Source organism: Caretta caretta, chromosome 6 (assembly GCF_965140235.1).
Source record: "Caretta caretta isolate rCarCar2 chromosome 6, rCarCar1.hap1, whole genome shotgun sequence".
In the NCBI taxonomy this organism is placed as follows: domain Eukaryota; kingdom Metazoa; phylum Chordata; order Testudines; family Cheloniidae; genus Caretta; species Caretta caretta.
The window spans coordinates 1,719,915-1,731,666 of record NC_134211.1 but is presented as its reverse complement, the minus strand read 5'-3'; the positions used below and the strand labels follow the sequence as shown (position 1 = coordinate 1,731,666).

General features: G+C 48.7%; 1 pseudogene; it reads right to left on the bottom strand.

The window, feature by feature from the left end:
* Positions 1–4,481: 4,481 nt before the first annotated feature.
* LOC125637822 (tryptase gamma-like) lies at positions 4,482–10,464 on the bottom strand (annotated as a pseudogene).
* Between the last annotated feature and the right edge of the window lie 1,288 nt (positions 10,465–11,752).

Here is an 11,752-nt window from a genome sequence, read left to right as displayed (position 1 = left end):
ATTGTTTGTGTCCTAGCAGGACTGAAAACGTGCTGTCCTGCCCTTACGAGTGGTATCCAGTGACCAAACAAGCGAAGCATTGTTTATTTAGCAGCAGAAATGTGGCATTAGAGAAAAAGTTGTTAAAACAACAGCCTGTATGTATGTCTGTCTACCTAGAATCCTACCATTTCCTGATGTTAGCCCTGGTAGGTCGGGCTTCTCCAGCAGGCTCCTGTGCCTGGATCCAGTTGCCCTCCCTTTGCTCTTCCACCCGCCCCAAGACTTGGGCCACATTTAACTCCTTCTGGGGTTCTTTTTTCTCCTGAATTCACAGGAATTGGCCATTCCCAGTGAAAACAATTTTGTAGGTTGGAAGGAGACAAGAACTGGGGGGAGGGATCGCTCAGTGGTTTGAGCATTGGCCTGCTAAACCCAGGGTTGTGAGCTCAATCCTTGAGGGGGCCATTTAGGGATCTGGGGCAAAAATTGGCGATTGGTCCTGCTTTGAGCAGGGGGTTAGACTAGATGACCTCCTGAGGTCCCTTCCAACCCTGAGATTCTATGAAAATCTAATAACTCTGCCATTGTTCCTTTAACATTAGAGCTGGCTGAAACTTTTGGAGACAAACTCCCGCCCCAATCCCCACCCATTAAAAAAGGCAGATTGAGCCCCAGCTTCTGTTTTTGAAAGTAAAAGTTGAGACTTTACAGTTGGGTAGAAAATAGGGACAACGTGGCTGGAGGGTAACAGAGGCCTGTCTGGTTTCAAAGTAGCAGCAGTGTTAGTCTGTTTCCGTGAAAAGAAAAGGAGGACATGTGGAACCTTAGAGACTAACAAATTTATTAGAGCATAAGCGATGAAGTGAGCCGTAGCTCACGAAAGCTTATGCTCTATTAAATTTGTTAGTCTCTAAGGTGCCACAAGTACTCCTTTTCTTTTTACAGAGGCCTGCCTGAGTCTGCAGAAAGCCTGAGATGGGAAAATACCATATACCTCTTGACAGAGGGTGTAAACTTCTAGGCCCACTACTCTGCGGGGTCCTGCGAGCCCCACCCCAGCAGTGCTATCTATGTAGCACAACAGAGGATGAACCCAGTCAATGCTGTGAATGAACTAGGGAACCCCACTGCTGTCACCAATGCCCCCTCCAGAGAAAGGAGCGGAGCAAGATGCATCATGCTCCTTTCACTTCTAATGTTGTTGTGGCCACAATATGCGGGTGTTGCCATAGGCTGGTCCACGTGCCTACAGCTCCAAAGGGATGGATTGTGAAGCCTGGAGTGGGAAGGAACCTCTCAGTAATCCCAATTTCTCTGCCACTCTAGAGGGATTCTGGCGGGCCGCTGATATGTGACCACAATGGGGCCTGGTTCCTGATGGGGGTTGTGAGTTGGGAGGATGGCTGTGGCCAGCCCAATAGTCTGGGTGTCTATGTTGAGACGGTGCCCTATGCTGAATTTGTATGGGGATATGTGGGCTCTGGGGGTCCAAGCCATGAGCCTGGAGTCCTGAACCTTGTTAGGATAAAGATATTCAGGCCTGTCTGCAAAGGCCTGTACTTTAAGAATTTAGGTGTATTCTTATCACTTGGCTAGTTCTAGAGGTATAAAAGAAAGAATCAAAATCACTGTCTGCTGGTGTAAGGGCCTTCTCTTACTGTGACAGTCTGAGGCCCTGTTCTTAGGCTAAGGCCTTTGGCTAAGCAGCAGAGGCAGCCATAAGCTGGGAAGCGACCGGTCACCTCCTCACATTCCAAACTAGTCACATTGAAATAAGGTGCTATTGGGCTGTTAGGCACTATCAGGACAGGATTGTATTCCTATCACCTCCAGAGAAAGGGAAGTGCCTAGAAAATGTAAAAGGAAACTTAGTTTGATAGCATCCTGTCTGGCAAGAACTCACTTATCAATAGCTGGGATGTGAAATCCTCACTTCTGTATTGTCTTGTCATTATAGTTCCCACTTTGCTATTGTTTGTCTGTATAATCTCTGTCTGGTTCTGTGATTGTTCCTGTCTGCTGTATAATTAATTTTGCGGGGTGTAAACTAATTAAGGTGGTGGGATATAATTGGTAACATAATCATGTTACAATATGTTAGGATTGGTTAGTTAAATTTCAGGAAAATGATTGGTTAAGGTATAGCTAAGCAGAACTCAAGTTTTACTATATAGTCTGTAGTCAATGAAGGTGTGGGTGTGGGAGATGGGAACAGGGAATGGGGGTAAGGAAATTGCAATCATGTTTTGCTAAAGGGGGAAATGGGAACAGGGAATGGGGTAAGAAAATTGGAATCATGTTTTGCTAAAGGGGGAAATGGGAACAGGGAATGGGAGTAAGGAAGTTGGAATCATGTTTGGCTAAGGGTAGGAATGGGAACAGGGACACGGGTGTAAGGCTCTGTGGTGTCAGAGCTGGGAAGGAGGATACTAAGGAAGGAAACTGGAATCATGCTTGCTGGAAATTCACCCCAAAAAACATTGAATTGTTTGCACCTTTGGACTTCGGGTATTGTTGCTCTCTGTTCATGCGAGAAGGACCAGGGAAGTAAGTGGGTGAAGGAATAAGCCCCCTAACAAACCTCAAGGATGAATGATGCCAGAACCTCCTTCAGCACGTTCATTCTTCTCTTCATCACTCTTCATATGTCACTGTGACCCCCCTTACATCTGTCCCTCTTCCATTCATCCAATAATGAAACTCCATTGTCTGGGGGCAGCGTGACATGACTACAGGAGAGGATCTGAGATCTACCAGCAATGCCCACAAGCCTGAGTCTGCAGAGAGCCTGAGCCAATTGCTCTGAGAAGGAGGAGCTGCTCTGTCATAAATATAAAGGGAAGGGAAAACCCCTTTAAAATCCCTCCTGGCCAGAGGAAAAATCCTCTCACCTGGAAAGGGTTAAGAAGCTAAAGGTAACCTCGCTGGCACCTGACCAAAATGACCAATGAGGAGACAAGATACTTTCAAAAGCTGGGAGGAGGGAGAAAAACAAAGGGTCTGTGGCTGTCTGTATGCTGCTTTGGCCGGGGACAGAACAGGAATGAAGTCTTAGAACTTTTAATAAGTAATCTAGCTAGGTATGTGTTCGATTATGATTTCTTTAAATGGCTGAGAAAAGAGCTGTGCTGAATAGAATGACTATTTCTGTCTGTGTGTCTTTTTTGTAACTTAAGGTTTTGCCTAGAGGGATTCTCTATGTTTTGAATCTAATTACCCTGTAAGGTATCTACCATCCTGATTTTACAGAGGTGATTCCTTTACTTCTATTAAAAGTCTTCTTGTAAGAAAACTGAATGGTTTTCCATTGTTCTAAGATCCAAGGGTTTGGGTCTCTGGTCACCTATGCAAATTGGTGAGGATTTTTACCAAACCTTCCCAGGAAGTGGGATGCAAGGGTTGGGAAGATTTTGGGGGGAAAGACGTGTCCAAACTACGTTACCCAGTAAACCCAGATAGAGTTTGGTGGTGGCAGTGGAAGTCCAAGGGCAAAGGGTGAAATAGTTTGTACCTTGGGGAAGTTTTAACCTAAGCTGGTAAAAGTAAGCTTAGGAGCGCCTGCACTCTGCCATCCCACAGCTAATGCCAAGCCGCGGAGCCCGTGGGAGGCTGTGGCCGTGGCAGCACTGGCCCTAGCGGGAGGAGGCACCGGCTGCTGCGGGGCAGGTCACGGTTGCTACCAGGAGGAGACAGAATTTGCAAGGCTGATTTATTGACGATCTTCAGAGCACAAGTCCTGAGATCAGAGTAACGACAGGGCCCTTCCCTGTCGACTTCCCAGTCACCCAAGGGGGTGCTGCAGAGCTGCAGGAAGGGCTGGATATAACCCCCCACCCCCTGCCCTCCCCACCCCTGTAGCACCCCTGTTCTTCCATCCACCAGCCTCTCCCAGCGACGTCCCGCAGACCCCAGCAACGTGAGGCCCACACCCAGTGCTAAGGGGGGGTCTATACACACCCCAGCTGATGGGGGGCTGCCAGCTCTGCTTTCTCTGCAGCTCATGCTCAGGAGGGGGGTGCTGCTCCCATGCTATCTGTGCTGGGGGGGTTGGCAATGGGGCAGGTCACAGGCCCGTCAGCAGGAGCCCAGCAAAATGGGCACCTAGGCTCCCTGCTCTAACCCACCAGACCCCACTTCCCTCCCAGAGCTCGGGATAAAACCCATTTCCCTCTCATGCCATGTCCTGCTGCAGTGCTGGGGCAGAGCTACCATCCTTGTTAGGTTTGTTTTCTCTGGCATTAAGCTCAGGTTAAGTTTAACCTTCTCAGTTCAGCAGGCCCAGAGCTCAGAGAGTCTCCCCCCATTCCTAGGGTGATTTGTGAGATGTCCCAGAATGCACTGCTGCGGGGCGAGCTGCTTTCTCTATCAATGAGATGCGGAGGAAGATCAAATTAGAACATCACCCACGCGAGCCTTTTTTGAGAGTGGGGGAGGAAGGGCCAATATTTACAAACAGAACAATGGGCCAGATAGTTTCTAGGAGCACCAGGGCTGCCCCCCTAAGCCAAGAAGCCCACCTGGCAGGGGCCGCTAGGGTCACCTCTGGACCCAGGGCATAGCATGTCATTTTTGATCCAATGGCTGCATTTCCCAAAGCGTTCTCTGCAGGTCGGCACAGTGATGAGAGAAACCTGCAGCTCCTGAAGGGTCTTGGGCGGCTTCAGCGTATCTGGAACGAGAGAGCCGGGGATGGAGCATAGTGGGAGGCCGAGGGAGCTGGAAAGGACAGGGGGGAGCTGGGAAAAATCTCTCCCAGTGTAACGGACTGGCCAAGCGCGTGAGCTACATCGCCGTCTAGGGGCTGCAACTCACAATGCACAGAAACGTCACAGATTCTTTGTGTGTGTGTGTGTGCTCTTGTGGCTACACAGCCCTGTGTGTTCAGAGCTCCAGGGAAGGCCTCTCCGACTCTGGAGGCATCAGCCACCCCCGGGAATAGGGGCTGAATAGCAGCCCCCTCAATCGCCCCTTAGATCCATCACACTCCCATCCCCCCTCACCATCACAGCCCCATCCAATGCGGCCCCAGCCCATGACCCAGACTTTTCCCCTGCTGGGAACGGGGTGGAGAAGCCCAGCAGGGCAATGGGGCGGATGGTGTCCGTGAAGGTGACAGGTTCCGTCAGCTGCACGAGGGCGATGTCGGCGATAGACGTCTTCTGGTTGTAGTCGCGGTGGACGACGATGCGACGCACGGGAGAGGCGCTCCCGGTTGGGAGGGAGAGCTGGTACCTTCCCAGGTGCATGCGATACGCAGAGTCAGGGAAAGAGCTGGGAGAGGAGGGGCAGAAAATACCGATCAACACCCCCTTCTGGCCCGGGCCCCTCCCCCACTCCACCTCTTCCCCTAAACCCCCACCCATCTCTTCCACCCCCTCCCACGAGCGACACCAGAAGCCGGTGGGATGGAGCAGAACGGGGTGGGGTCGGCTGCGGCTGGGTCGCTCACTTTTGCCAGCACCAGGCGCTCCGCTAACCCCCCAGGCCAACCTGGACCTCACGTCCAGAAGCACGGGTCCCCCCAAAGCACAGGGCACGGGGAAGTTGCCCCACTCTATCCTATGGATGGGATGGCTCTGACTAACGTAACACAAGGTAGCTCACATCGACCTGACTCTGGAAGTGTCTTCCCTAACCTTTTGCTGCTGCCGATGTAAGGGCCCCACTGCGCCAACTTAATAACTCCACCTCCGTGAGCGGCCTAGAGACAAGGTCGATGTAATTAGTTTGATACATGTCAATGGTGACACTGCGCTGCTTACGTCAACTGTTAATGGCTTTCACGAGCCTTCCCACAATGCCCCACACTGACAGTACAATCGATACAAGCCCTGCTGATAAGGACACGCACCACCGACACAAGGAGAAAGGTGTAGCCATGCACAAGCGATGTAATTACTGCGGTGGCTGTATGCTGACGTAGGTTAACGTCAGTGATGCTGATGTCTTATCAGACCTGTATGTTTGCCTGAGATAGACTATTTTTGTCCTTTTGACTTTTGATACTTTTATATACTTAATAATGTAAGCGGAGTCTGAATGAGCTCTCCCCTGACATCTAGCGGTGAGCTGTGTGAAAGGACTTCAGGAGCTGATCTCATTTGCATGGACACACCCACCCTGCCTAAGTGCTCAGCATGATGGGATTGCTTGCCCAAATGATCACTTGTGTCTGGTGTTGGATCCCCAGTCTCCTTGTTATTGGGGCAGGAGTAATAAAGGGTTGTGTTACCCTTGTTGTGTGAACCGAGGGCAGCAGAACTGTACCTGGCATACCCCGATAGAAGGACTCACCCTCAACTGAATGGCACTTGCTAGGCTGGGGACATGGGTTCCAAAGTGCCATAAGAAGAAAGGGTTGGTGGTAGGTACTTGTACTTGGGTCTGGCAGACACACCATTTGACCTTTCTCTTTCCATGGTATAATAAAAGAAATAATTTAGATTCTATTGAGAGTCTTGTTACATGCTGCAGAGCTAAAATCACTGATAACCAGGTCTAAATAATAAACCTTCTTTGAGTCAGTGTCTCTATTGCAAGAGACTGCCCAGTGTACACTAGGAATGGGGCTCCCTGACTAAGCTAAAATCACTGAAATCTGTGTGAAGTGGGGGACCCTGAAGACATCTTGGTGAGCGGCCAGCAGGGAAGTTGGCAGAGAGGGGTGTTAATTGGCCATTGGGGCAACTAGCGAGTGCTTGAGCAGCAGAGTGTTTGAGGTGCCTCCTTCTCCCCCCACTTCCATCCAGGGTGGGAGGTGAACTCGGCGGCTGAACCTCTGAACTCTGGGACTGCACTGGCCAAGGACAGCAACTGTGAGTGGGGTGCAGAGAAGGGACGGGCACGTTAAAGGGACTTTTGGGTTACTGGACTTAAGAACCTGAGGGGAAAAGGACAGTGCCCAACTTACTTGGGGGTGGGTCTTTTGCTCATGGTTTATGTTTATGAATCCTAGTTGCGATGTTTCCACAAATTAATGCAGAGTTACTTCCCTCCTTTTATTAAAAGGTTTTACTACACTCAGACTCTGTGCTTGCGAGAGGGGAAGTATTGCCTCTCAGAGACACCCAGTGGGCGGTGTGTAATTGTCCCAGGTTACTGGGTGGGGGCTCGAGCCGGTTTTGTGTTGTATTGTTGAAAAGGAACCTCCAGCTATTAAACCAGGCCCTTGTCCTGCTGGCTCTACCTGGCAGAAGGGTGACACTAATCTGTGTGAACAAAGAACCAAGACGCTGTGTGTTGCTTCTGCCTAACTAGTTGGGGGTTTGAGCACAATGAGAAAAGATAAGAAACAGAGTTAAAGTGTTACCAGGTATGGTGGGAGTGGAACTTCCCCAGGCCACTGGCTAAAGTGACCTCACTCCGTTCGGTCTCAAAGGGGGCAGAGATGTGACGAAGTGGGGATTTTCCCTTGTTATGTTGTATGTGAGTCTTACTGTTGAGCCGATGAGAGTTTTACTGTTTTGCATGAATACGGTGTGTGGCTCAGTTTCCCTGTGGGCTGCACCAGTTCCTCGGTGGTGGGAATAGAGGTGTGTGACTTTGGCTGAGACCTCTAGGGCAGGTGAGGCTGCTCCTGCTGCCTGCACCTATGCTGTGACCAGTGCCCTTCGTAGCCTGAGACCCATGAGGGGGATGCAACCAGGTGATGACCAGGAAGTGAGGCAAAGACAAGGAGGAGGAGCAACGGGCGTGTTGGAGGTTGGGTCGCTGGAAGTCTGCTTGGGGGGACTGGAAGATGGGGAATCCAGGCTGCCTGGTCCAGGACTCCCCAAGATGGATTTGGCTGAAAGTCACTGATGTCTGTGCCACAAGTACTCCTTTTCTTTTTGCGAATACAGACTAACATGGCTGTTACTCTGAAAACTGTGATATCAAGGTCTGTTCTATGCTGTGTTCCTGTCAACTTATAAACTTTTACTAGCTGGCTGAGAGTCACTTTTGACTGTGGAGTTGGAGTGCAGGGCCCTCTGTCTTCCCCAGATCCCCGCCCGGGCAGACTTATTGTGGGAAGTGCACAGCATGGAAGGGGATGCTGAATGCTCTGAGGTCAGACCCAGGAAGGTCAAAGCTGTGTAAGCTTCTTGCCCTGGCACAGGATGCTCAGAGAGAGGAGGCTTGCTTTCCCAAAGTCCTGACTGCCTTTGTATGGAGTAGTTCCAGAGCATTGGTCCAGTGACTCCATGAAAGTGGTTTGTCAGACAGAGCCCAGAAAACATAACCCTCTGGTCTCCCAGAGGATATGAACCGCCTTTGGGTTATGGGGTCCCACAATTAGGGTGTAATCTTACCATGTGTAATCATAATGGTACCTCCATAAAGGAAAATCCCTGAGCTTGCTGTTATGTACATAGGATCATAGGACTGGGAAGGACCTCGAGAGGTCATCTTGTCCAGTCCCTGCACTCATGGGAAGACTATTCTCTAGACCATCCCTGACAGGTGTTTGTCTAATCTGCTCTTAAAAATCTCCAATGGTGGAGATTCCACAACCTCCCTAGGCAATTGATGCCAGTAGTTAATCACCCTGAGAGCTAGGAAGTGTTTCCTAATGTCCAACCTAAACCTCCCTTGCTGCAATTTAAGCCCACTTGTCCTGTCCTCAGAGGTTATCAGACTGGGCATAAAGTCTCCCCTGGGATGTTGGGTCGATGACATTTAACCACTTTGCAGAATGTAACCTACAGGTAATATGAATACCAAGCTAAAAAAAAAATACAAATTTAAGCTGGCCACAGCCAGGAGCTGGAAATACTCCCTGATGGGTGAATGTATGGAATCCTCTGTGGAAGCAAGTGCAACCCGCACTCTCCAATGTGTCCTTTCAGACCATTACATGGATGGTGCACCCCAAAGAATGGTGGGTGGACTGAGTACATCCCAACTGCAGTACATACACAGAAGGGTTAAAGCAGTAATTTAGTTGGTGGGTGAGGGGACACACATGGAATCGTCGCCGGAGAAGGGATTTGCGGGCAGCAGGAAACACAGGGTTGGGTGCATGGACCCTGGGGGACAGCTGGGTACCCAAATAACTGATAAGCCAAAATGTGAAACTTCAAAACCAAATCAATGAACTACTCGCTCAGCAAGTGTCTGCAATGGTGACAGGATGGAGAAGGGCAGCAGAGGTGAACTGGCAGTTAACTCAATGGACAGGAAACCTGGTAATGTGGGTGGGGGATGGTTTCAGAAGGCTAACCTGGAGGGAGGTGTATATGCTCAGCTAGCAATGTTAATGAATGTCATGAGGGACACATGGGCGGGACGATGTCCTTCAGCTTTAAATCGTGAAGCTAGTCCATAGTTATCCACACTTGCCCGACACACCCGTCTGCATGGAAAATAACATCTTCCACCTGTGGGTTTAGCACCTGGGTAATAGTCACCATGATACTTTGGAACAGGACGGTAACAAAGGTGGTCCCCAGGAGCCCTGTGGGAGTAAGGAGAAAGGGGTTAGCTCACTGGGAACCATTGGGGGATAGAGAGGGAGGGTTGAATGGTGTAAGTTGGACAATAATCAAGTAGAGCAATGTATGTATCTTTCAATGTCCATGAAAGATATTTGGATGTGCCCCTCCTCAGTGGCCACAGAAGAGGAGGATCAGTGGCCTGTTGCAAAAGGGGAGTGATTAGGGTGTTGTAGATGGGGTATGATGTGTTTTGCTGGGAATGTACACAATCCTGTAATATAACACTAGGGGGCACAATTATACCAGCACATGATGAAATTACACACATCTACACACTGCCATCAGGACTATGGTGCATGAAAAGGGGTGGCTTTTGAGATTGCTTGTGGTGATAATGTCGTATTCAGGCCTGTATATTTGCCTGAGATAGAGTTTTGGGTCTTGTTTGCCCATTTGACTTTTCATATTTTTATATCCTTCCTAATATGTGTGTGAACAAAGACACTGTGTGTTGCTTCTGCCCAACCAGATGGGTTTGTTAGTACAATGAGAAAAGATAAGGAATAGCGTTAAAGCATTGCTGGGTTTCGTGGGAGTTTAATATACGAGTGTACACTTGCAGGACAGTCCTGCCTCAACTCCTTTCCGGAGATAAGGTCAATCTACCAGTTGGGAGGGGCGAGTGGGATGGGAGGGGTGGGGTGGCATAAGAAACACTAAAAGCCAACAAATGCCTGGCCTTGTCCAGTACACAACCTCACTCCTTACCTCTCCCATGGGATATAAAGAAGGTGGTACCAAAGCCCCCAGACTCAAGACCCTCCAGAACAGAATATGACCACAAATTGTAAGGGGGTGGGACCCAGGGCGTGCGCTACAGGTATAATTAAGCCTGCTAAGAAGAGGGAGGTGGGGAAAAAGGAGACAAGGGAAAAAGGCTCTGTCAGCAAGCAGAGCTATTGATATGCTTGCTTGATTAACCCCAATAAACATTGCCTTGCCTGCACTTCAGATGTTGAAATGCCAATCATGATCCTGGGAAACCCAGCCTACCCCTTCCTACCATGGCTCATGAAACTGTACACAAGCAGCCTGGAAAGCAGTAAGGAGCAGTTCAGCCATCGGCTGAACAAGCGCAGAATGGTGGTGGAATGTGCCTTTGGACATTTAAAAGGTCGTGTGCGTTGTTTGCTTCCTAGGTTAGACCTCAGTGAAAGCAATATCTCCATTATTATTTCTGCCTGCTGTACGCTCCATAATATCTGTGAAACAAAGGAAGAAAAGTTTCTGCCAGGGTGCGGGGTTGCAGCAGATCACCTGGCAGCCGATTTTGAGCAGCCAGATACCAGGGGAAGAAGAAGAGCCCACCGAGCAGCTCTGCATCTCTGTGAGGCTTTGAAAACCAGTGTCAGCAATGAGCCAGAATAAGGTGACACTTATCTGTGTTGTTCCTTACCAATCTGTCTCATTCAGTGCATTTTCTCCCTTGTTGACTCCACCCCCACAAACCACCATGTGTGGAATGAATAAAGAGCTTTTTTCCCCCTCAGTCTATTTTGTTTTATTATGGACACAAACATACAGACAGCAAAGAAAAGTAAGAGAGTCTTGAGCAAAAGGGCTGATAACACTATGAATCAGTGACCTGTCCTCTTCATTATTTACCACGTCCCCAAATTTTGTGTCATCAGCAAACTTTCTCAGGGATGATTTTATGTTTTCTTCCAGATCATTGATAAAAATGTTAAATACTGTAGGGCCCAAACCAGATCCTTGTGGGATGCCACCTGAAATAGCCCAGCTCAATGATAATTCCCCTTTTACAGTTACATTTTGAGGCTTAACAGTAGCCCAATTTTTAATCCATTTAATGTGTGCCATGAGAATTTTTTAATCAGAATGTCATGTGGTATATTCATTACTATCACCTTCCCCTTTCTTCCAAATGTTAGATATTATTTTTATTATTATTTTTACAGGTGCCTTCACTTCCCCTCTAAACCGGGTCAGTTTGTTAACTAGTACAACCTTCTTCCTCAGTTGTGGTATTGTGGCTTTTTGGGAATCTAGTTAGGTCTTCTTAAACGATTCCCAATCATCATTCACGTTTTTCTGATTAAATTTTTCCTCCCAGTTGATTTGGCTCATAATTTGTTTTAGCTTTGTGAAATTGGTCCTATTAAAACACTATTACTGCTCTGGACTTTATTCCGCTCGCACATTAGAAATGTGATCAAGTCATCAATAACCATTAACGTTTAGTTCTTGCGATCCATTCCTCTTTATCTGTTAGGACAAAGTCTAACATAGAATTCACCCATGCTGGCCACAACAGTTTTTGAGTTAGGAAATCG